General features: G+C 29.2%; 1 protein-coding gene across 1 annotated transcript in view; it reads left to right on the forward strand.

The window, feature by feature from the left end:
* Positions 1-25,495, forward strand: part of LOC148279673 (uncharacterized) — a gene marked incomplete at its 5' end in the record, with an annotated part of 532,408 nt that overhangs the window by 291,144 nt on the left and 215,769 nt on the right. The gene's annotated exons all lie outside the window — the stretch shown is intronic.

Raw genomic sequence — 25,495 nt, forward strand, 5'->3', positions numbered from 1 at the left:
GGCGGTTTAGGCTATGTACGACAATACGGTTGTATGCAACGCATACATAAATATATTTACAAGCCTGCACATCAAAGACTAGAAGTGTTCCTAAAATAATAATAATAATTTTAGTATAATATTTTCATAATACCCAGCAGAGTTCCCGATAGTATATTTCATAAAACCAAGTTTTGATATATTTATCGAGTTAAATCACTCACCGCCTGATATTTTGGTTTGATTATTTTCGACTATGTGCGTGTTCTTGAGACTCAGTGTTACTATGGTAGACATCCTAAGCGCTGTAATAGTGACAATTTTCTGGGACCGCGAATAAATAATAATATTGGTGGATTACCTGCAAAAGGAAAAAAAAACCCTAGCTTGAAAATATTATTTTTAACCGTTACCAAGTCCACTACGGCAATCATTAACAGTAAAGCGTCCTGGATACCTACAAACCCGACTGTAACTGCAGAAATACAGTGATAGACCACACACGGAATAAAAAAGTAATGGAAACTTATGTGATTTGCGTTGAAAATCACTCATCTTAATCACCTTACCTGGCAGCATATTTATTTAAAAACATGGTACCATAAACCAATTTAAAGAAGTGAACATGTTAACAGATTTCAGATTTATATTTATAACAGATACACAGAAGGGGGGGAAAATTAAGTAATACAAAAAAAAGGTTTTTTATATATATATATATATTGTAAAAAAAAAGGGACCAGATGTGGTATGGTGCCGTCTCCTACTCTCCCCTCCTCTTTCCCAGTTTCTATGTACATTTATAACTGAAATTTGACTTCCAGCAATTCGTAAGATATATGTGATACATTAATGTTTAAATTATCCGGAAGATATATTTTGAATGTTCGAATAGACCTGACAAAACTATTGTATTTACAGTGTAAAATGTCGATGTCACTAAACCTGTCATTGTGTATTCGTTAATACCCGTCCTTTGATTCAGGATATTTCAAAATCAATCGACCTCTTAAATTTCATAACACCGTAAAATCACCCCTGAGTAGCGCCTTATAATGTCACATCACATGAACATTATTTTTTTGTTTGTAGTATATCTCGGCTGTGATTTAAATGTATTTTTTAAGAATTAGGTATGTTTCGGTTATTACTGGGGTAGATAAGGCGTCTGAATTTTGAAACAAACCAAACGGATAACGCGTCGGGTATTTACGATTATGCCCCCAGCATAAAATGACTACCACCCTTTTCCCGGACTCAAAATATTTCTTCGTGTCCATAATAATCTAAAATTTGCAGTATTTTAGAAATACCACTCGCACAAGCTATTATAGAAAATTTTCGTACTAATTTTGGAATGATACCCGGCAAAAAGTACGAATGATTCTATTAATGTTAATAAACAAATGCCACTTTTGAATATTTAGAAAAATTATTTAGGCTTTGCAACACATTTCTTCGGTGAAGTTTGTGGTTATATTTTGAAACAAGCAGCATTTCCTTATATTGTGTCATAATAGAATAAGAGAGACATGTGGCACCCTGTTTTATCTATGTGAAAGTTTGCATGTTCATTTAATGTGAATTCTGAGTAATTCTCCGATCCTTCTCTGAAGGATATCTCTTCAAGTCTTCTGGGAGAAGCCTATGTTTTTAGTATAAGAGAAGGAATACAGCATTTCCATTATAATTGATGTGACTTTATTTGTTAAAATGCAATGTAAGCGGATGGTTGTTTTTTTTATACACACGCAAATCTACTGTGGATATAACATTTAATATTTTTAATTGATGATTAGATATTAAAAATAACTCATATTCTTTTTTGTTCTTTTCTGTTTTCATTTTAATTTACAATATTTTCAGTAGGTACCATTTTGTATAATTTAATAATAAATTGGACTGGTACCTTAACCTTACTGTAACGGAAGATTAAGATAAAACACATCTGTTGTACCAATGCTGTGTTTTATGGACCATCGCATCGTGGATATAAAAGTATGATTATGGTGATTGTTTCAATTGGTTGACTCATTTTCATAAATATTGACCCACTATGTATTGATTGTAATTATTGTTTTCTTTCATTTCTTGTTTAATGTTTTATTTTAACCAATTTATCATAATCAATGTCTATCTATTTTCACCATATCTCAATAAAGGGTTTTTGGAGAAGGTCAAAATTTTTTTTTAAAAAAAATTAAAAACACACGTGTTATGTCTAAGACACTTGTCTCATGCACGGAGGTATTTAAAACATATTCTGCCCATTTTTGAATCTCCGATTTTTTTCAAACTATTTCATTAATAAAAATGACTACTCATGTTAACATATCTATAACTATCTACCATGATAAAAATTTCTGAAAATTAATTCAATGTTAAGTACATAGATTTAAAAGTTTAAAAAAAAAAATTAAAAAATTCCCCTGCTTGTAATAACTTAGGAACTCGCCTTTCGCTTGAGGGGATCCGGATTCAACTCTCGGTGAGATCACAAAAAAATGTTTCTCCAGTCTATATGTTCTGTGTTGTAATACACCACTGTTATTGGGCCTATTGGCGTTTTAAAAAAAAGATAAAGTTAAAAAAAAAAGGAAATTCCATCATAATTTTAATCTCCACTTTGTCTTTTACCTAGAGGTTAATTTAATATTTAATTAAAGTGTTCTGTTCCATCTTTATTCTTTGACTTCAGTTATAATTAAAAAACCAACGATTCTAAGATTCGGGCTTGTTTAAATATGTTTTAAAATTTTGTATGAAAATACAAGAACGAAATTAGAATAGGGATTGCAATACTTAAATAATTTCGAAGCATTAATTGTTTAGATTTGTCAAATGTTTTGAGGAATATTTTTTTGTTCAACGCCATTCTGGTAATATTAATTTTTATTTATTTTTTTGCATTGAAAAAAAGAAATGTTCTGGAATAAATTAAGAATAATTGTGAATTATTTTTTACCATTTTCTTTAAAGCGCTAAATGTATCGAATCACAATAATACGTATGCTGGTCATACTTAAATATCGTAACGTAAACGGAGTAAAAATATTAAAAAATATTTTTTATGCCTGTTTATTTTTCAAATGATAAAAAACTGTTATAAAATTTATAATTAAAGGGGATAAAACAATTTTCATTAATCAATAATGTAACACTAAAATTTATAAAAAATTCCCATATTTACATAAAATTTGGCACAAAATCTTGAAAACGAACCAAAATTCTCCGCCCTCGTTTCTATTCAACAGTTTCACAGGAACGTCTTAGGGACCTTTAAATTTGGAAGCAAGCCAATTCTCCGTAATATATTCTTAATTACTCTAATATTTTCAAAACATTTTCGACTTTTTTTAGAACTTCTAATTTACTGTATGTTTTCTTTATTTTTACCAAATACTGTTTTGAGTATACTTATCATTATTTTTTATTTGTTTAAACAAAAAATGGGTGTTCGCGTATTTAGGATATTTTCAAACAAATTGTGTGATTATTTTTTTTTTTTTAAGTGATAAAAATGATCTCAAATCAGTTTTTGGTAAAGTTTTAAAATAACGATAAGAAATGGTCAGTCCAGGCATTCACAAGGGCGTAAAACCTGTAATTAGCTAGTTTTTAGCAACCTTTTCACCATTTCATAACTTTCAAACTTATTATGACGATTTTTTTCACAAGTGTCCATTGACCTATAAAAACTCCAAGAGTGTTAAAATCGCGCGTTTTGTGAAGAATTTGTGTACACCTTCAATATTTTGTGTGATATCAGTAGTCATGCGAAGGTGTGGTTTGAAGGCTTTTGATAGTGCAAAAATATTGATACTTAAATTAAATATTTTAATTTGCTAAAGAAACCACAAAAACAGAAAAAAATAGGTAAATCAAATTTAAAAAAAATAAAAATGAAGGCCTAGACTTTCATATTACCTCCTACCTCCTATAAAACTTTGTTCATCTCTATTGTAATATATTACTTAACGAGATTATTTCATAGGACATATTATTATGATTATTTACGCTAAATCAAAAGTACGTTTTTAGGATGTTCCTTTTATTACAAAATTTAACTCCAATATTGTTTTTCAACGAAAATATATTTTTTCACAGGAAAACACTTGATATTTTAAAAACGCAAAGTTGATAATCATTATTCCATAACACGTAACTAAACAGTCTCCCGTATTTTAAATATAATTTAAATGAACATTTGTCTGACAAACAACTTTTAAATCGACGTTTATTAATTGAATCTTAATCGAGTCTTGGCTTTTCTAGATAATTGTATTTTTCAAAAGTGATCTAAAACCGTAGGCTTATTTTACGTTGCTCGCAAAATTGAGTTAACGTTGTTGCCCTTTCTTACCTGTTTTACCAATTTGCTTATGTAAATAAAACTACCCTAAGGCTTTTTGCCATGTGGCTCTTGAGAGAAAGTTTTTTTTACGTACATATGCTGTAAGCCTTTGTAATACAATTTAATTTTGAAGCAAAAGCCCAAACACATAAAACTTAAACAAATGTTTGTCTTTTTGAAAATGTCAACCTCATTAATCATTTATTCAAAATAATTGTATTTTTAAAAATAGCAATTTTTGACAAGTTATTATGATTTCAAATGTGTTTAGTTTAAAAGAAACAACTTAATAGTTTTATTGGGTAATTCAAGTAAAGAATAAAATGTTTGATAACGGAATAAACGATATAGTTATTTTCATTAACCGTAAAAAATATTTAAAAATTCTCTCGGCGACCATAAATTTGTAGTTAAATGTGAAAACCAACATATTTGCCACCATATTTCTGGTTTTTCTGTAATTCAATAGTAAGTTTTTATTAAATACTTTATCTCAAAAGCAAAAAACCTGTTTAAATAAACTTTTAAAAAAGATTAATAATGAAATTCTAAAATATTTCAAAAAATAAACAAATTGATGTTATTTTTTTAAAAATTATATTTCAAAACACTCGTTTTCTTTAAATTGTCCAGGAATCTAGGAATAAATAGTATGGATAATAAACATAGCCACAACACACGGACTACTTAAAACCAATTTTCGCATATTAAAATGTCCTACAATTTTTTCCCATATTCAAGCTTTGTATCTAGGAAAAAAAAGTATGTTTATTTTTCAAATCATTATTTCTTGTAGTTCCACCCCTACAATTTTAATAAAAAGTATTGGCTCTATAAATGTCTAAGCGAAGAAAAATGTAGAAATAAAATTGCCTCTATTTTACACAATTGTTTTTTGAGAACTTTCAATGGGTCCTAGTAAATATTTTCTAAAGCACGTAAGACTTAAACGTGCGTAGAAAGTCTTATAAATCTTGGATGGGAAAATTGCCCTACCAAGAAACAAAATGTATATATTTTCAGAGGGCTACTTAGAGCGTAGCAAAGCTACCTATTTTTTAAATTTTTAATTGTTCTTGGTCAACTCACGCATGTTTTAGAGAAAGTTTGTTAAATAATGCCCCTAAAATAGACATAAAAAGGCGTTCTTTTTTTATTCATGAATTTTTTTATTTGTAGATAATTTACGGAAAAAATCATTGTTTAAAATTTTTTTATTTTAATTACAATGACACCATACCATTTAATTGTATAAAATGCGCATTATTTACAAAGAATACTGTTTTTAAACTTTTAGTTTGTTTATAATATTTTTTAGTACGACTTATATCCATAATATTTTCCATTTAAAATATTTTGGAATTCGGAAGGATTATTAGTTTGAACATATTGTGATTGTTAGACGTTTTATGAATATACAATAAAATTTACGACATAGACAAAATCAAACTGGTGTTTTGGAAGTATTCCAATGAAATTTCGTATTTTATGTCTTTCAAGGAGATCAAACGATTGTTTAAAAAACTGAAATCAAACATATTGTATTAAGATAAGGGAAATGAAAACAATTTAAAAAAATATATTTAAAAAATTTGGATGCCATCATTTACGTGATTCAGTTTGCCAATCAAAATGTCCGTTTGATTATAGTACAAAACACATGTTTCGTAGAAAAATTGTCCGGGAAAGGTTAATAACATTTCTTTATTTTAGTTTATTTAGGTACCGGTACAAAATGAACAAAAAAATTAGACTTCCGCATTTGTTTTAAATTTACATGTATACATGTATATATTTTTTGGTTTTTTTATACATCTGAGCATGTTTTTCATTTTTATCTAAATTTTTACCTTTTAAATGCTTTCACAATTTTTTTTATTCATTTTAATATTATTTCATTTGTAAATACTAACTACAAACTTTAAATAACTTTTCTTACTTTAATTTTAATTTTTAAACAATTTCCATCTATGTTTTTTTTCCTAATCTTTTTTGTACTTTCATTGATAACCTTATATATAATTATTATATAATATGGAAACTTCATTAGTCTATTAAAGTTAGTTTAACTGTGCAAAATATAAAACTAAACCGTACTGAATGTTTCCTGAATAAAAAATGAAAATATATCGGATATAAAATTTGATTGTAAAAGTATGTGTACATATTATGATCTAAGTGATCAATAGAACATGAATTAATGGCATTATTGATATGTCGAATAGCTGAGATATTTCTATTTTATTTTTGTTGTTGATTGACGTCAGTAGGTGCTACGCAAGGGCGATTTCATTGTTACAAAATTCAAAAGTACAGATACCCTAACTGCCTAGTTAAAATAAATTAAAAACATTTGTAGCGAGCTGCGCTTTTCATGCTTAAAGCAACTTGCCCAAAAATTATATGGCAATATTCATAATAACCTGGCAGTGTGAAGTCATGTACGGCCAACGAATAATGAAAAAATGTTAAAACATGGACTTGTGACATGAGAATGTGGGCCCTCTTTTTATCTTACCCACGAAATCTTTGTCCATAATTTTTGAAAACGTTTACCACCATTAGGCAGATGTACTTTTAGGTAATACGGTAAAATAAAACCGGGAATTATCACAAAACTGAATATGTTTTAGAACGATGGCGGTGATGTGTGAAAAAGTAACCAATTTCGTATGATGACAAAAACCCACTCTGGCGCCAGATGCAGATGCAATATTTTTATGCGCTTCATTTGCATTCCCCGTTTACGGTACCGCTCTTGAAAAGGCATTTCTTTTGGTTTATTAAAAATTACTCTCAAAACCAGAGAAGCGTTTCCATCATTTTACTAATCCACTGTTATTTTAAAACAAAGGATTTTACTGATATTTGCACATTGAAATATTTATTAAACCTAATTAACCATGGTACTTGATTATAAAAATTGATAACATAACTTATTTTATACACAGTTTTATCAATTACAAAAAAATAAATATTACACGTATTCTTAAAACAGGTAAAAATAAAAATGTCTGTAGTTTTAAAAAATATATGCCTTGTAACACCTTTTCTTTTACTAAAAAAATTTTTTGCCCATTTATATCGGTTATTATTTCATGCGTAATTTATCGAAAACTTCTTTATTTTCCAATTTCTTTCTTTAGGTATTTTTGAATTTGATTTAGTTATTGTTTGATAAAAATTGATAATTTTCTTATGGGAAATTTCTCGCAAGAATTGATGGCAAAAATTCGAATTGTCCTGAATAGTAGTTGTTGTTCTGATCTGAACGTTATGCATTATTTGTGAGTCTAATATTCCTCTTAAATAATAATTATGTTAAAGTTCATCTCATTTTTTCACCTGGCATACGAGTATATCGGCCTTTGTGGTATAGATATCTATCATACAGGATTACAATAATTTTAAAATAGTGTATTGAAAACTTTTGAATAAAACTCCGGTTGGTCCCTTTTTCTCTTTTATCACTCAAATTACATACATTAATATTATTATTATAAATAAAATTTCTCTTTTGAAATTTTGTTTTACTACTAAAATCGCTTTAATGAAATTTTATCGACTTCTCTTGGTTTAAAATCTTCTCCTTATATTGCTTTTTCAAATTTTAAAGATTACTTGCTATACTTGTTATTCCTTCTTTATTTTTTATTTTTTCTCTGCTGCCATTGGCGTGTTTTTATACGTTTTAATTACTTTTAATTACTTATATTATATATGTTAATAAAATCAGTATATTGCTGCTCTTACTATAATGTGTCATTAATTTTGAAGATGTTTTTTTAAATTGACCTAAATTTAAATTTACTGTCTTATATTTCACTTAAAGATTCTTCTCATCGTTTCTTTGAATCCCTTAAAATAAATATGTGTTTATGTTTTTCCTTTTTTAAAAAAAATGTTATTACTATTTTATTTTATTTTTACATCTGAGGATGTTTTTCATTCTTTATTTCCATTGTTAATTTTTAATTACTCTTACAAATTTTCTTCATTTTTAATATTATTTCCATTTGTAAATACTCACTACAAACTACAAACCTTAAAATATATTTTTTTTCACTTTAATTTTAATTTTTAAACAACTTTCATTTATGTTTTCTTTTTCCTTCTCTTTTTTATACTTTCATAATTAACCTTACATATAATTGCTTTTTAATATGCAAACTTCACTGGTCCATTAGAATTAAGTCTAATTGTGTAAAATATTAAACTTTGTAACTATACTGTATGTTTCCTGAATAAAAGAAAATAAAAATAAAATAAATAGCGGTGAAGACGCTTGACTCACGCATGGAAGTTTTTGGGTTCGATTCCCGGTGAGAACACAAAAAAATAATGAGATTTTTCTCAAGTCTGGGTGTTTTGTGCTTTAATTCAGCACTGTAATTGGGCTTCCTGGCCTGTTGTGGTGCAAAAAATAAATTTAAATATATGTAAATACGAGTATATTAGATCAATGAACTACCGCTACTAAGAAATAAATCTATGGTTATTCATGTTATAATTGAAAACAAGTTGAGAAAACATTGTTATTTCACAATTATTGTTTGTTCTATTAATATTGTGTAATAATAAAGAGTAGTAAGTTAAGTTTTTTGTTTTTATTTAGCGTATTTTTTTTGATTTCTCCAATTACTTAATGTAAACTCTATTAAAATGTTCATGTTATTAGCTTATTAACACCATTATTAAAAACCAATTCATAACGTTTTATTTAATTTTTGCTACGTAGTATTGCATAAAAAGCAATAATCAGCGTATAATATACATAAATATGTATGTATATATTGATTTAGCCATACACGGGTTGTAGGAAATCACGTCGATAATGGAAAATTAATCATATACACTCAAGTAAAAATGAATTCAGTTACTTAATTAAATTATATTATTAAACATAATTTCTAGCGTTGTCAACTTGGGGTTGTTTTTGCGGATATGTCAGATAAATTTACCTTAAATATGGGAACATATATTATTATTGAGTAAAATATGAATGGTATTTCACGTGCTATATAGTCAGGAGCAGATTAGCTCGGGACCCAACTATCAATTATATCGCTTCGCCGACATTATTTGTTAATCCTCGCTACTTGCGCATATGCTGCGGGAGAACTATTCCTCACGTCAAATGGGTTGGGTCACAACCCGCAGGTCTACGGCACGATTACTTTAATTTACGTTTACGCTGTCTGTTACTCTAAGTACAGACAGAGGTAGAGAAATGATTTATTCCCGAGGTTTTGTAATCAAATACGGTTTAACGTTAACGGAAGGGTAAAGAGGCAGACGAACGCTGAATTATTAGTGTTTATTCTGCCATAGGCTATCTTTTGAAAGAAATTTATTAACAGTCGGCTAAAGTATGTCGGAGTCTAAAATTTACCACTGCATTTCGAAAAATTCTAAGGGTAAAAGAACTTAGCGTAAACGTGGTATTAAAGCTTTATAAAGCGCAGCTTGTGCAATGAATAGGGTAAAATTAAATATATGCCCCGCAATCAAAAAGCTACGTATGTAGTCTACGCGCAACGTCCTCATTACAATGATTTTTTTTGTTGCAATAAATAAATATTTCAAAATGTAATTTAGTTTTTCTGTTAAACAAAACATGTTTTGAAAATAACATTCAATTAACTGTTTAATTTATTCTGATTGGTTTGATGTACTTAGCGATCAAATTTAAAGATGCTAGAAGGAAACGAAACGTAATATTATTCATTAGGTGAAAAGCAATATCAGGTGCTCTGATTACTGAATAAACTAATCGATTTTCAAATTTCAATCAAAATACTCACTTGCCTATTAGATTTTATTATTGTCTATAGGTTTCGAAATACAATTATTAGCCAAAATAAATTTTACGCGTAAAAAAATGTTGTTATATTTGATTCGTTACGATATTATGTAATTTTCTGAGTTAAGGGAGTATAATATTCCCCAGAAAAAATATCATTATACTAGTACAATACCGTGAAAATTGATTAGAACACAGGGTATAAATAGTCGAAAGTTGCTGTTTTAATTTAAAAACACAGTTATGAAAACATAAACTCAAAGTTTTAATTATACGGCCCCTTTTTGACTTTCAAACACCTTTTCTTATAGGCATAGAGTTTATAAGGGTTTGGCGGCTGTTTTTCGATTGTTTATCATAAAACCAAATATGAATTACTGCACTTATCATGTTGATTTTTTTGTTACACAGTCTATTTAAGTCAGACGTTTTTTGCTAAAAATCCAAAGGTTTTCGATCGAATTGAGATCTTACAAATTTAGACCTTGCCATTTCAGTACAGAAATTTGGTTCGGTGTGAACAACTGTCTTACTTTTTTTGAAACGTGGAACGGAACAAAATTTTGTTGAAAAATACCACTACCAGTGGAATAGACCTTGTATAGCTCAAGTTGATAGGATTGAAATATATTGGTTGTTTCATCATACTAATAACTGGCACATGTGGTCCATTACGACGATAGGATAAGCCACCCGTAAAAATCCTGAGAGGGTGCTTTACTCTTTGTTCCAAATGAGCAGAAAAAAACGGTTCGCCACATGATCTGTGCATGAACAACACACGCTGTCCCTACACAACACAATGTATTTCATCGAAGAAAAAAACATCGAAAACGAAAACTGACGGTATTTCTTGACCCAACCTACACGCTTCTTTATCGTGGCACCGGTCAGGAGCTCCTTTTTGACTGGCATTCTTGCCCTTCTTTTATAAGACGTATTCGTCACATTTTGAGTTAATATGGATTTCAGATTCATGAAACTATTTGTTGTAATCAAATGCACTCTTTCGTAGATCCAATTTGCCTCTATGTACCAGAAATTGATCATCCAAGGTTGTTGTCTTCCTTTTTTCACCACATTTTCCCTTTCCTTTGACGTTTACTGCGTCTGTTTAATTTTTCTGCTTGATAATCCTGCTAACAGATGCTTTACTTCAATATTCTCTGTTTTGTGCCAGTACGTCATAAAAATGTGCTCAGAAAGCGTAATGGTGCATTTTCTAGGCGTGATAAGTGCACTAAAGACTCCGTCAAACTAATCAAAAGAACAAATAAAAACACTTAGATTCAATTAATCTACAGTTTATAATGCAAAACAAATTTCTTGCCTAGCATACATATGTATATATTTGATTCATGACACATGACCTATGATCTTAAAAATTAAAAAAAAATTCTAGCGTTAAAAAGTTCTGAGATAATGACTGAAACGAACAGTTTATTTAAAGTATTTTGCTTGTTCCAATTAATTAGTATTTATTTTTTTTATTTATTAATATTTTTTTGCTTACAAACTATAATTAATAATAAAAATAATGTGACCTCACTGGGGTTTCCCGTGCCGAGGACACTTAACAATTTAGTTTTTTTTTTATTACATTTGAGAATAAACAAAGAAGACTCACTTAAAAAACAAACATAATTAACAAATATTCAGACAGTTTTAAAAACAAGGTATTTATATACATCTATATTATTTATATTAAAAAACACACAATGAAAACAACAAAAACCTAATATAAGCCATACAGTTGTGGAGCAGTTGATTCAGCATTGGTATGGGCGAATGAGACAATCCATTTTACTTCTACCTAGCTCCACTATCCATTTTTTTATAGCCTTTTTAAACATATACTTAAACCTCATGAGACACGTCTCGTATTTATATTACATGTATTATAAATCTACAATAGTACAATTGTCTTAAGACGTGACTTGATTTATCCTGTATAAATTTAATTAAACGAATATTTTTAATTGTTAGTTTTGTTTGGAAGAATGATAATGTCACGTGCAAATCTTCCCTCTAATCTGAATCTTCCTCTCATAAATCGTAGGAAAGCGAATGTAACATTTTAATACCAAGTTTATTCTATGAATTATTGCTTTGGTTTCATAACCGTAGACGGCAACTTTGTGTTTCTTCAAATGATCATAGAAGGATGATTCAACGAGAACGTAATAGGTACCTACTTGATTCGAGGAACCAAGTTGACGATTGGTAGTAAAATCTAAGAATTTTCTGATACTTCCGCTAACATGAACAACTGGTTCGAACAATAAAAGCAATGTAGCCAACCTCCAGATATTGTAAGTCGTAAATATGTTCTCTCTGTATTACTATTTCTGACATAATAATAACATATATATCTTATTACAAAGCATTATTAGAAAGCAGTGAACAGTACTATGATATTTTTCCACTTTCAGTATTGTCCGAAGAAAATAAGAACATAAATACAAATAAGTATAATGTTTCTAGTCAGATTCTTTTACTTATTGGATAGCGTATATTTTATTCAAAAATAAGTAGTAAATATCTTGCAGTATCTCTTTTTCAATATTTAAAAATCATCGTCATCGTCATTCCCTTTCCGCACCGAATGGTGCATAGGGCACTGCATGTGTACACCAACCGCAGCGTATCTTGATAATTATTTTTTTTGTTGCATGAAGATAAGATGATCAGTCTTACGCTTCAGGTACCAGTCCAGGGACTATGAAATACTCGAGCGTAAACGCCTTATTCAATAAATGTTTCATCTCAACTATGTCGGAAATCGAACGAAATTAAAAAATATATTATTTCATATAATCTATCAAAAAATATAAACTCAATAGCTTTGCCAAAAAGATAATCATCGGTGCCTGCCTGAAACCTGACAATTAAATATTACATTATTTCTTATATTTTTAAATTATTTTGCAAAATATTTTATTTTTTTCTTACGATTTATTTGAAATTTAAAGTGCACATTTCATAAAAAATAATCATGTTTAATTTTTTTATTGCAAAAAATTTTACAATTTTGTAATAAATTTAAAATGAGGAACATTATAAACTCATGAAGCCAGAAAAAAACGTTGGACTAGGTTCACCTATTTGCACATGCAAGAACCAAAAGCAGTTTGTGTTACACTGGGGTGGAAAATACTTTACTATTGTGACCGAGCCGTGGTTTCCTAGATGTTGTGGAACTATCCGTTTTGCATTCACAACGTATATTATTCATGGAAATGTACCAGACGGTACTACAGCACGAGGCAAATATTGTCACATTTCCTCTCAAACCTTAGAATTTCCATCATGTACAAAGAATCTCGAGTCACACGCCTGAAGCTTGTGCAATAAAATACAATTTTCTCTTAATACATTATCCGGAAATTTTTTAATACAATTTACACCCTGTTAACTTCAACGAATAAAAATATAAAAATACTATCTAAAGGAAATTGTTACGGTAAACTAAAGTGTTACTTTGTATGAATACACTTAGCCTTTTTTCAAGAAAAATATGGCTAGCGATGTTGTATTACATAAATTATAAAGATGATTGTTTATTATTATTTCATGTTTTTCTTTTAATACATAGTACCTCAAATATGAGCCGACATTTATTTTTGTATTTAGTTACATAGAAAGTAATAATCTAAATTGCATTTTATTGCCTTAATTTAAATTTAACGCACGTAAGTCCTTATTTTCGGTATTTGAAATGATGTTTAAATATTTTCACCTCACAAAACAGCATCCAACTCTGTCATTTAAAAGGTGAAATTGTTGACGGAAAAAAGATAATACGTATTTTTAGAACAATGCCTATCTCAAACAGGATTTAAATTTCTTTGAATACAGCGTAAATCAGTAGGCGGTTAGTAGCACAACAGTTTACACTTGTCAAAATAAAACACTTAAAAATCATATTTCCCTTCAAAATAAAATACACCGAAAGGTAAAAACTCATTGCTGGTTGGCCTTAAAATACATATTTATTTATTACGCTGTAAATTTATATGATCAATATTTGTTTCTTGTATTTATGTAAAACCGGTATCAATAAATAAAAACGGCAAACATAAAAAAAAAATGTTAAGAACGCAGCACAAAAATCTGTCAGATTTTCCATTCCTAGTGAGCAGTAAGCAGTAAGCAGTACAATAAAAACAAGAAAACAATTTCAAGCATCAAGCCACCTTATTTTCGTTCTACCCGTACGTACTTCCCCCCCTAAAAACACCCGATACAAGAACGTCGCGACAATTTCCGAAATCCACTAAACGCGGCTCTAGGAGATGTTACACAATTTGGCCCACCTTGGCTTTGTACGCCAAACTTCTAGGAGAGATAAACACAGAAAACATGAAATCAAACATCGCCATAGAAAGACACAGGAAACTTTTCCATTCTTGTCGCTTCACGGATACCAATTTTTACTAAGTGCCTGAAAACCTTTCCTTTATCAGGACTTTATCGGCCTTCGCTAGGTTACCTTTTCCGTGGCGCTATTGAAAACTTCGCCAGATGTCACCAGTATGCGACTATTTGTGTTTTTTGTAAAGGGATCAGGGCAGACGTCAAAACGTATATTTAACTTTTATCTATACGGAAAGTTACTCGTATCTGTACTGAGAAACTGTTCACGAAAAGAAATCACGGTGTCTTTTGTGAAGCTTCCAATATGATTTGAATTCTATGATTATATTCTCGTTTTCTATTTCCGTATTCAGCGTAATAATATGAATTCAGAAGCCATGAGCGATGTTTTGTAACGGAATATTGCAGGTTACACGATGTCAAAGGTGGTATTTGGAAACAAAGTGAAGTTTGTGAGTTATTTACTTCTGACAAAGAAGACGTTTGAATTTCACCACGACTCGACTGTGGCGACAACCCAGTTGCAAAATTAAAAATTCTAGCGCGTGGTCCATTTTCATATTCAAACCATTAAATTTACATACAAACATACACATACGAAATTTGATAGATTAGAAGAAAATATACGTTTATCATATTTAATCCCGGATAATATATCAAAAAAATACTTTGTGTGAATAAAACCTCGGAGAACAATTTTAATACAAAGTTTTACGTGGTACGTTTTTTTAGCAAAAAAAAAATATTTTTTAAGAAATTTTTATTTCAATGGTATACATGTTTTTTTTTTTAAAATTAACTCTTTGTAATGTCTACGCATTAACAAAAAAATGTATAGGCGCTAACATAATAATCTTTATGTGTAAATAAAGTACAAGCGGCGACCGGCGCGGCCGGCTCCGCGTTCAATCAGGTCTTGCCTTCCTTATTAGTCGCACGTTTTAGAAGTCTTAATTACATTATATTATATTAAGATTATTAAAATTTTTATAAATTATAACGAAACATTAGTTTTGATTACTCGCACTTGAAGAATAAGGACCCAGGGCAACGATTCCACACTCTCTCTCAAAGTGTGATTCAGTAAACAAAGAAGATTTTTTCACATCCTTAAATACTTGTTAATGTCAATAAACTGACTAAGCAAAATCTTCTAAGTTAAGTGACACCACAAATCTATTTCCTTGTTTTTCTTGCTAATAAACTTGTAGCAAGATAACAATGGTGAAAAACAGCTGGAATGAATCGGCAAAAACAGGTGTAAGGGTTGTGCACCGTAGCTATGAATGACGATGCATAATGCCTCTGTCAATTTCAAAAACAAAAAAGTACTAAAGGTCAAAATAAATAAAGATCAAGACTAAATCTATAATAATCAAAGAGACGTATTAACAAACAAAGACCTAACAAAGACCTAACAAAGACCTAACTATGTTGACTAAATGGACAAACACAAACTTACTTACACTTAATGAAAAAAAAATGCAATATTATCCATTTTGAATCTAGAAAAAAATGTCATAAAGTAGATGCTTACATAAATAATGAACGACTTACTGAAATTGAACATGTTAAATACTTAGGACCAACAATCGACAGACAACTGACATGGACAATTCATATCATTAATTTAATTAGCAAAGTGGCGACATCATCGAGTCTTTTTTTAAAAATCAAAAACTTTGTTACAAAAATAGAAAAAATTCTAATGTATGAAACCTATGTAAAAACTAAAATATGTTATACGCAACTACTATGGGGAGCAGGATATCAAAATGACATAAACAGACTGCAAAGACAACAAAATAAAATATTAAAGTTAGTATATGACCTTCCCTATTTAACTGCAACTAGAGAAATTTTTAAACAAACTTAGCAATTTATTATAACTGAACTCTTTCAACTAGAATCATGAAAATTTATCCATAAATTAGCCACTTATGTAATTGTAGACGAAGAACAAAAAACTTGTAAAAAATTGTTGTCAACATGGACATAATACGAAAATATCAGACAAATACCATATACAACTTTCTAAAACAAGAGAAGGTCAATCAAGACTTATGAACCAGGGACTGAAATTATACAATAAACTACCAGACAAAACTCAACAAAAGACTCAGACAAACTTTTCAAAAAAATATTATTTTGAACAACAGAGTATGAATGAAAAATGTTTATACTATTTTTGTAAAATGAATGTAATAATCCGTAAATAATAAAATAATTTTTCAAATTAAAAAAAAAAAAACGCAACAAGAAAATGACGAAAGTCCATTAACCTATAATGTTTTAATTTAAAAAAAATAAAAATTGTATTGTATGAAAAGTAAAGGCGGACTAATGTGACCTTTTTACGTCTTCTAACTTATTTGCGTATTTATGAAATAATTATAAATGTCTCGACGAAGAGATATGCACATTTCAAAACAGATAGACACACTAAAGTCGGTATGACGCACCCTTACACATTGTGGTTATTTGCAAATATTTGCTAACATTTATTAAAAATACCCTAAATCACAAATAATTAGCATGAATAATTTACGGATGTGCTTCCAAAACTTCAATATGATTGTTGACGCAAGCTCTCTGTTATAATAATTAATACATAATTATCTTTTTGTTATTCCACTGTTATATGACTGTTTTGATTCAGTATTATGATTTTGTTACTTTAGCAAACAAAACTTTAAAAATACATTTCCTACCATAATGTTTGATCAAAACCCCTTATATCCTCAAATTTATTATTATTTAATGATCCGGCAAAATGAAGTGTTATGAAGGCCAAATACGAGCATGACAACAGAAAAGAATCTATCAATTTCCATGTTCCTTTCAGTAGACAGTGGTACATATGTCACTGCATTGTTAAACCAAATGCGCCATATTTTAATCATCAGTTACATAAAGGTAAAGTGATCAGTTGTACATTTAAGGTGCTAGTCTAAAAAATATGAAATACTGCAGTTCCAAAAAAGCTTTAAAATCAATGTTTCACGTCCGCCTGACAGGAATCGAACTCAAAGATTTAAAAATAGTGAGGCAAAAGCGATTTTCACTTTATCTTATATTTGTCCATAAATATTTGTCCAAAATACTGTCAAATAAAATTATTATTTTCCAAAAATAAATATGCTTAAATTATTTGTAATCACTAGCTACATGAAATATCCAGAACAGGATTGCCGTTTATTTTTAGTATGGATAGAAATCATAAGTATTTAATTTAAATGCAATACAAAATTTGGATAATTACTAACATAATAAATCATTTGCCGTATTTTTTCAACTTGTTTTCAGTAAAAATAACAAATTTGATAATTGGCTTAGCCGTCATAGTAATGAGATTATTTTATTGCAATCATGCTTATTTTCACTACACAAACAATTTTGTATTGCATACACGATCCGTGTTCCAGGGATGTACTAGAACAATATACTTTTTATTTATTTATTTTATTTTAACCAATCAACAGGTTATTAAATAATAAAACCTTATGCTTTTGTAAATAAACATTTTATTGATTTAAGATGTACAAAGGATGTTCAAAATAACATTAATTTACGTATTGTAAACTACGTATAACAAGAAAATACACAAATAAATTATTATTATTTTAGAGAGACAAAACATTGCCTTTAAGCTAAGTTTTATCTTTCAAAAAGTGAGCAAATTTTTTATCTTCAATGTAAAAAAACACTAAATTGTAAAATCTATGCATTTAGATGTCATTTAAAAGAAATATCTGTCGAAAGTGCAGTTATGTATTACAGTGCAGTGATTATTAACCAAACATAAAAAGGAGCAAATGAAAAGACGATTAGAGTTGTTTTCAATAAAAAATTACATCTCCAGAGCATAAAAAATGTTCTGTTAAATTTTATTTTCACATTTTTTAACTTCTAAATACTGTTTTACTATGTTTCGGTTTCCTAGTAAATTATTATTAGTTATAACTACTTAGAATCATTTTATTTTTGTGATCTAGTGGTAGTCACTTACTTTCTAATTAAAAAATGTTTACCAGACGAAAGAAAAACATTTCCCAGTAATATACTTGTCAAGTCCAAATGTAGATGAAAGCAAGTGACGAAGATGATTTATGACTCAATCAAAGAAAAAAAGAATTAAGAATGACATAAAATATTAAAAAATTATTATTAGATAAGATTCGAAAATATTTGTGCAATTGGAGTTTCAACTCAGTGCCATATACACCACTTGGTACAAATAGGGGGATGATAATAAAATATAGTAATAACTATGTCCGTATAAATTCTCTACCTATTCATGTGGAAAAACTGTGGTGTAACGGTTATATTTTATTAAAAATAAATAGTTTTTTTTGCTAATTATGTCATTTAGAAAATCGGCTAACCTAACTTTTCACCTACATTTTTTATCCAAAATACGATAAGTACTGACCATTTAAATTGTTTTTAATTACAAAAAATCATATGACTTATTTCTTTATTCATTCTTTAAACAAAGCAAAATTTAGTTTATAGACTGAGGGTTTTGAGTAGGGAACCTTGAATTTTTATTAGAATCACGTAATGTGCCAATAAAAGCTTTGTAAAACTATTCGTTTTTCGGGTTTAATGTTGCAAATAATTCGCAATAAAATGTTTAATTAAAATACGGGATCAATGGTAGCTTTGATTAAAGTTAACAGGTAAAAAATTCTATTGCGTACAAACAGTGAATTTATTGGAATAACAATCCAATTAAGGGTGCGATGTACGAAGAATCTTTCTGGGTAAATTTCTATTGTGGATTAATGGTTGCAATCAGTTTAATTTTGGCCATTTTGGTGACTCTACGTTTAAAATGCGGTAAAATTTAATTGGATTCTAGCAGAACAACTCGATACTAATTAAGTCTGCAACATTCAATGTTTTTCCCGGTCTGAATTCGACAGTTTAGCTCTTTCATAAATTTATAATTTGTGGTTTTCTTATGCGTATTTAAAATTAACTGCAAATTCGCGGGTTTCATTAACTTTATAAAATGTGTTATGACATGACAAATTGAAGGTACTTTCTACAAACTAGTTGTTTTGAGTTTTTTTTATAAATGACAATACAATTCCATCAATGACAAAAAATTTAAAAGTTTAAGTTTTTAGTATAGTGCCATTGATTTGTATTAATAAATTGTGTTTTTTTTCTGAGATGGAATATATTGAGTTTCATCCTGTTCTGTGATTTTTTAATATACTATTTTCTCACAATACAATTCTTCAAGATGCCTTATCTATAAGCAATTCAAAGCAAATTTCCTAGTTATAAAAATGTTTGAATACAAAAACAAAGATGATAAGGGTTAATGATCGTGTACTTTCTTTGAAAAATACTTCCATCTTAATGGTAATCTCTTAATGGTCGGGACTCTCAGTCTTTTGTAGGCCATAAAATAGAAGTAAATTAAGAGAATATTTACCCGGATAAATAAATTCCCGCTTCCTTCTTCTTGTGGTCGTTTAAATGAATTTTATTTTTTTTTGATAAAAATACATAAATTTATATTTTAAATCGAGTTGACTGACACTTTAAGAGCGCAAAAATGCAAAGTGTGATATTCGCTATCAAGACACTTACGGTTTTTATAGTCTGGAAAATTCTATACAAATTTATTTGTACGCAAATATAACATAATATGAATACACTTTTTTATACTCGTATTAAGGTACTAAAGTTTTATTAATAAAACAAATAGGTGACACTCTAGATACTTTATACATCGGTAATTACATTCATTGGTCATAATATTTTTGGTACTTTTACTATGTACTTTGTGCGATAATGATTTTAATAAAAACCTTTTTTTTTCAATGGCATCTAATTGTAAGGAAAATTGGTAAATAAACTTTTTAAGCTTTAGAATAACACATTTCTAATTAACTTTTTAAATATGTCTACGTTTAATTTTAGTTGCTCTAACTAAATCTTTTTTTTCAGTTTTGAAATTTTATTTTCAAAGAATATTGTTAATTACCGTTACTTGTCCGCCTCGATGATAGTGAACAGATGAGAATGCGTTATTGAAATAGAGAGACGAAATGCCATGGCTAGCTCTACGATGCAGAAATTAAAAAAAGTTTGGCAACGACGTAGCATCACCAAAATTACCAAAATAAAAATGGTTCAAACTCTAATTCTTATGTTATTATTCTACGCCGCAGAAACGTGGACCCTGAGAGAGAGAATGAATAAAAAAGGCGCTTTGGAAATGTTATGCTGGAACAGAATGCTGCGGATACCATAAACAGCCCTTAGGACTAAATAATGTCTCTATGATCCGAGAACAGGATATTGAACAGCGTCTTTCTTTCACTGTACAAATCCGTGTTCTCGGTTACTTCGACCACGTAACGAGACGAAGAGATAATATGCAGATAGATTAATGGTACAAAAACGAGTAGAGGGAACTTGATCTCGTGGAAGAAGTCCTACTAGGTGCACAGACTAAGTGACAGATAGCGTCCCTCTTCAGAAAGCCTCCAGAAGCACTGAACATAGAAACGGACGGAGGCGGATCGTAACAACGTGCTTTCCTCCGGCTAATGTGACCACGACTGCTCTGCTAGGAGCAAATGACAGAGAAGAAGAATTGGACTGACAAAAAAATAAAATAATAATAATGTTTAATCAAATCCAATATATACATTTTAACGTTAGTAAAATATTCATAAGTACATTCACAAAACTAGTAAGTGCCAAATAATTGAACTAACAAAAAGCTTCTTTGTTGTTTAAATAGTCCATAGTTCTGTATGACGTTTTAATACTAAATTATTTTTATATTTAAATAAATATAAATAAACATAAATTTTAAGATAAATGTTTAAATCTTGTTTTTTATTGTACGTTAATACCTATCACATATAATCAAGAAAAGAACATCAAGGTGAAATTTTGGTTAGAGACGCATAATTTATTGGAAAATAGATTTATGGATCAAAGGGTTTGTAAACAGATGATAAAGTTATTTACAAAATAAGGTAGTTCAAGCGAAAAGACGAAACATCTAACAACGACACTTAACAATATAAAAGCTGACAAATAAATAAATGCGTTCAATTATTTTTGGTAAATCTGAGATGCTTAAGAATGAAAAAAAAAATGCAAAATAAGAATAATTTTAAGACGACTACTTATTTTTGAAGTGACGCATGCCGGTAGAGCTTTCACACAATCACGTCAGTTGACAGTCTTTTATACCGTGGGAGTTTTTTTCATCATCAGAAATACGTCCATAGAAGGTACTACGAGAAAATTGGCTCTGAAATCTGGAATACTTTATGACGCGGAATAATATGAAAGTTGACAGCTAAGTAATGTGCAGATTAGGAAAGGAGCAAAATACTTTAATAATTCCCCCACTTATTATTTTTCAAGAGAAACTCTTTGTTCCCTAGACATTTCTATCTGACAGTTGATGTTTTTTATTAAAGGACCATCGCGTCGTCTTCATGACGCCCGCTGTAAAATACTAACATATTTAATTTTAAATAATGTTTTTTATTTTCTAAATGGAGTAATTTAAAAGTTTAGTTGTTCTGTTTTAAACATAATTTTAATTCTCGACGTTGCTCGACATTACAGTAAGTTTTACGTTTACTAACAAAACGTTGACATTGTGATTAGGAGATAATATTTATCTTTTATTAAAATGTCATTTTATTTAACTGCATGCCAAACATATCGTGTTTAGTGTGTTACGTTATAAATTAAACACAATAATAACTGTTATGATGGCGTATCTTTTTCTTTGTTTGTATATATTAATAATTAACAACTATAATATCAAAATATCTATAATCTATCTAAAATCACGGTTTTTTAGGGCCAGACCGCAAAACTTCAGAGGAACATTCTTCACGGTAAGTTTTGAAAAATCCCAATAATTTTTTCCAAAAAGGCTTTTTTTTAAAATATTTTTTATTTTTATGGTCTCAAAATGGGAGTAAATCTTTAATTTCTCAGACTAACATTCCTTTCGAAAACCCTTACCCTCCCGGCAAAAAAAAACTGCGATACGCACCAGACGCGGACATGGGAAGTGGCTGAGTATGAGAAGGGTAGGGGTTTGTGGAGGGACAGCTTGTCCAAGAAATTAAGAATTTACTACTTTTTGAGATTATTTTTTTTTTTTAATTACTTTTTGGAAAAATTTTATGAAGATTTTTTTTAAAGCTTACCACTAGGAATGTTCCTCTGAAGTTTCGCAGTCTGGCCCTGAGAAATCGTGTGTATATAAGGCAATGTTTGAATGGTTATCCTTGATGGACTGAATAATTACTAGACCGATTTACGTGCGGTTTTCAGATAAATATACATCTTTGCCACGAGAAGGTTTATAGCTCATAAAATCTTCTCAAGTGATTATCTTTATTTTAATCTTCATTAAGTACAAAAAAATTAAGGAGCGTAAATGTTTTTTTTATCCATCACCAGGGTTGAATTCGCCGAGAATGAGTTTACGAAAAAATGGATGGATGTTATTTTTTGTATTTAAACAAGATTTTTTTGATGTTTACAAACACTAGAACAGTGATTTTTCGCGATTTTGATTTGAGTACAACAAGGACTCTTAGCCAATCACATTAGGAGATAAAACGATAAACTAACCCTTATTACGAATATATAAATAGCTCAAAAAAGGCAAAATTACATAACGTATGTCATTATTTACAAAAAAACGTTTGTTCAACCAGCTAATAGCACGCAAGTCAACGTTCGGGCAAGACAACGTTTGTCGGGTCCGTTAGTTTATTATAAAAGTGTGTTTTTGAGTTATTTTTAATTACTAATATTTTTCAATAAGTAACATTTTTAAAATTTTTAACTTACCCGCAAATACCTTAGTGTACGTATTTAAATACTTATTTTCCAAGACAATGCGTGCAAAATAATCTATGCATGTGAATATTTATTACTCGGTAAATTTCAGTACTTGAAATAGAAATTCTGTTACAAACTTTTGAGACAATAAGCTATCAGAAATCTTAATCTTCATTTCACTCATGGCCAAGTTCTGCGGCTTTATTCATAAAGGTACACAGGTTTATGTGTTTCAACAAGGGTCGTATGGAAATTTCATTATATTTATGTACGGATACCCCTATTGAGAAGGCGAGAGAGAAATTTGCAATGATATTTTGTATATAGAGGCTTTAAACTGTATGAAATTTCGACACGTTTTAATAACTCCATATTACAATGTTACAAATAACTCTTCTTTGTGGAATAAATTTTTCAAAACAACTTAAAATTTTCAACTAGAGCACAAATAAATGTTGAAACGTCATTTTGTTTACACGTTATTCACTTTTTATTGTACACATTTACGCTTGTTTTGTAAATTATCATTTATTTTATATTAATTGTCGTTTTCTATTTAAATGATTTTGCAACAATAATGAGTTTTGTTATTATGATTTTGTCTTTCTTTTATATTTGTAAATAAATGCATGCAATATAAAATTTATTAAGAAAAGTTTCCTTTTTGATTAATTTAGACACATAAAAAAAAAATTGTCAATGTTTCGTATTTTACTTTTTTTCTAAGGTCTCACTTTGTATATTCTTATTATTTTCAGTACGTAAATGTTTAATACCTAACATGAAACGGCTTCAATCCAGAGATTTTCACCAACTAAGCTGATCGTAAGGGCATATTGCGGGATAATTAAAAAAATACATATACCATTACATTATAAACATCTCAACAGATTTCATTGCCCCTCAAGATCACTTCTAAAGTAAGTGTTCTTCAACTAAGACAAAGTATATTTGAAATCGTTTGATGTTTTTTGATACAAGAGTCATCGTGTTTTTTGGAAGAATTACAAGAATGTTTCTGACATTCAGGAGTAGCTATGCTTTGTATTGAATCTGAAGAGAAGGTAACGATTTGAAAAGAATTTCTTAAAATTCACCTTAAACTATTTGGTGAAATATTCTTAGCTTCAATATTGCTTGTGACTACAAAGAAGGAATCATCAGAAGCATTCTATGAACTAGAATAAAAAGATTTTGCTGTCTGCATAATAAACGCTGTTTTTGTAACTTGCTTCGAAAACCAGCCCAATCTTTAAAAAAAATGTTAATCAACCAAATCCGTAACGTTTTGCACAATAAGTTTTTCACTTCACAAAAGTCAACAAATGGAAGAGTTAAGGAATTGTGGATTTTCAAACATAGGCAGAATGGTGAATGTTATTTGCTGTTGGGTATTTTTTTGTGTATTTAGCGACACTGGTTCCTAACCAAAATAAGAAGTTAACAATTTTATCTTCAACTGTCTATAAATATAAAGTAAAATCGATATTTTTAACAAAAATCTTAATATTTATAAAGTTTATATTTGAAGAACTAACTTTGTGGTTATTCATTAAATAAAATAAATAAAACAACTTTGTTTTTAACCACTAATTTTTATTTTTCACCGACTGGTTTCAAAGCAAACAAACTTCTTTGTCAAGGTTTACGTAACTAATTAATTGATTCCTTTTTATTTTATTTCTATCATGTTCACTAAATACTACACGTGCACCCAATAAATCAAGTGGTTTTGTTCTTACACGGCAAAAAAGCTTGTTTGCTTTGAAACCGGTCGGTGAAAAAGAAAAATTAGTGGTTAAAAACAAAGTTGTTTTATTTATTTTATTATGTTAATATTTGTTTAAAAAAATGGAGTTTCTTCGTCGATATCATGTTATTAATCATGTTTATATAAAAAAATACATCAGAATATACAAATTTTCGTTCAGAATATTCGATATGACTTTATAGGCAATTGAAGATAACTCTGTTAACTTCCCATTGTAATCGGGGCTATGGTACTATTCCAAATGGGAGTATCAATCAAATCCTAATCTAATTAGCGTCGCGCTCGCAACTGGGAGACAATCGCACCATAAAGTAAACGTAATTTTTCATATTTTATCGTCCGCAACGAATCTGCACCG

Source organism: Micrasema longulum, unplaced genomic scaffold, assembly GCF_059751315.1.
Source record: "Micrasema longulum isolate JH-2025_06_02 unplaced genomic scaffold, ASM5975131v1 h1tg000682l, whole genome shotgun sequence".
NCBI lineage: Eukaryota > Metazoa > Arthropoda > Insecta > Trichoptera > Brachycentridae > Micrasema > Micrasema longulum.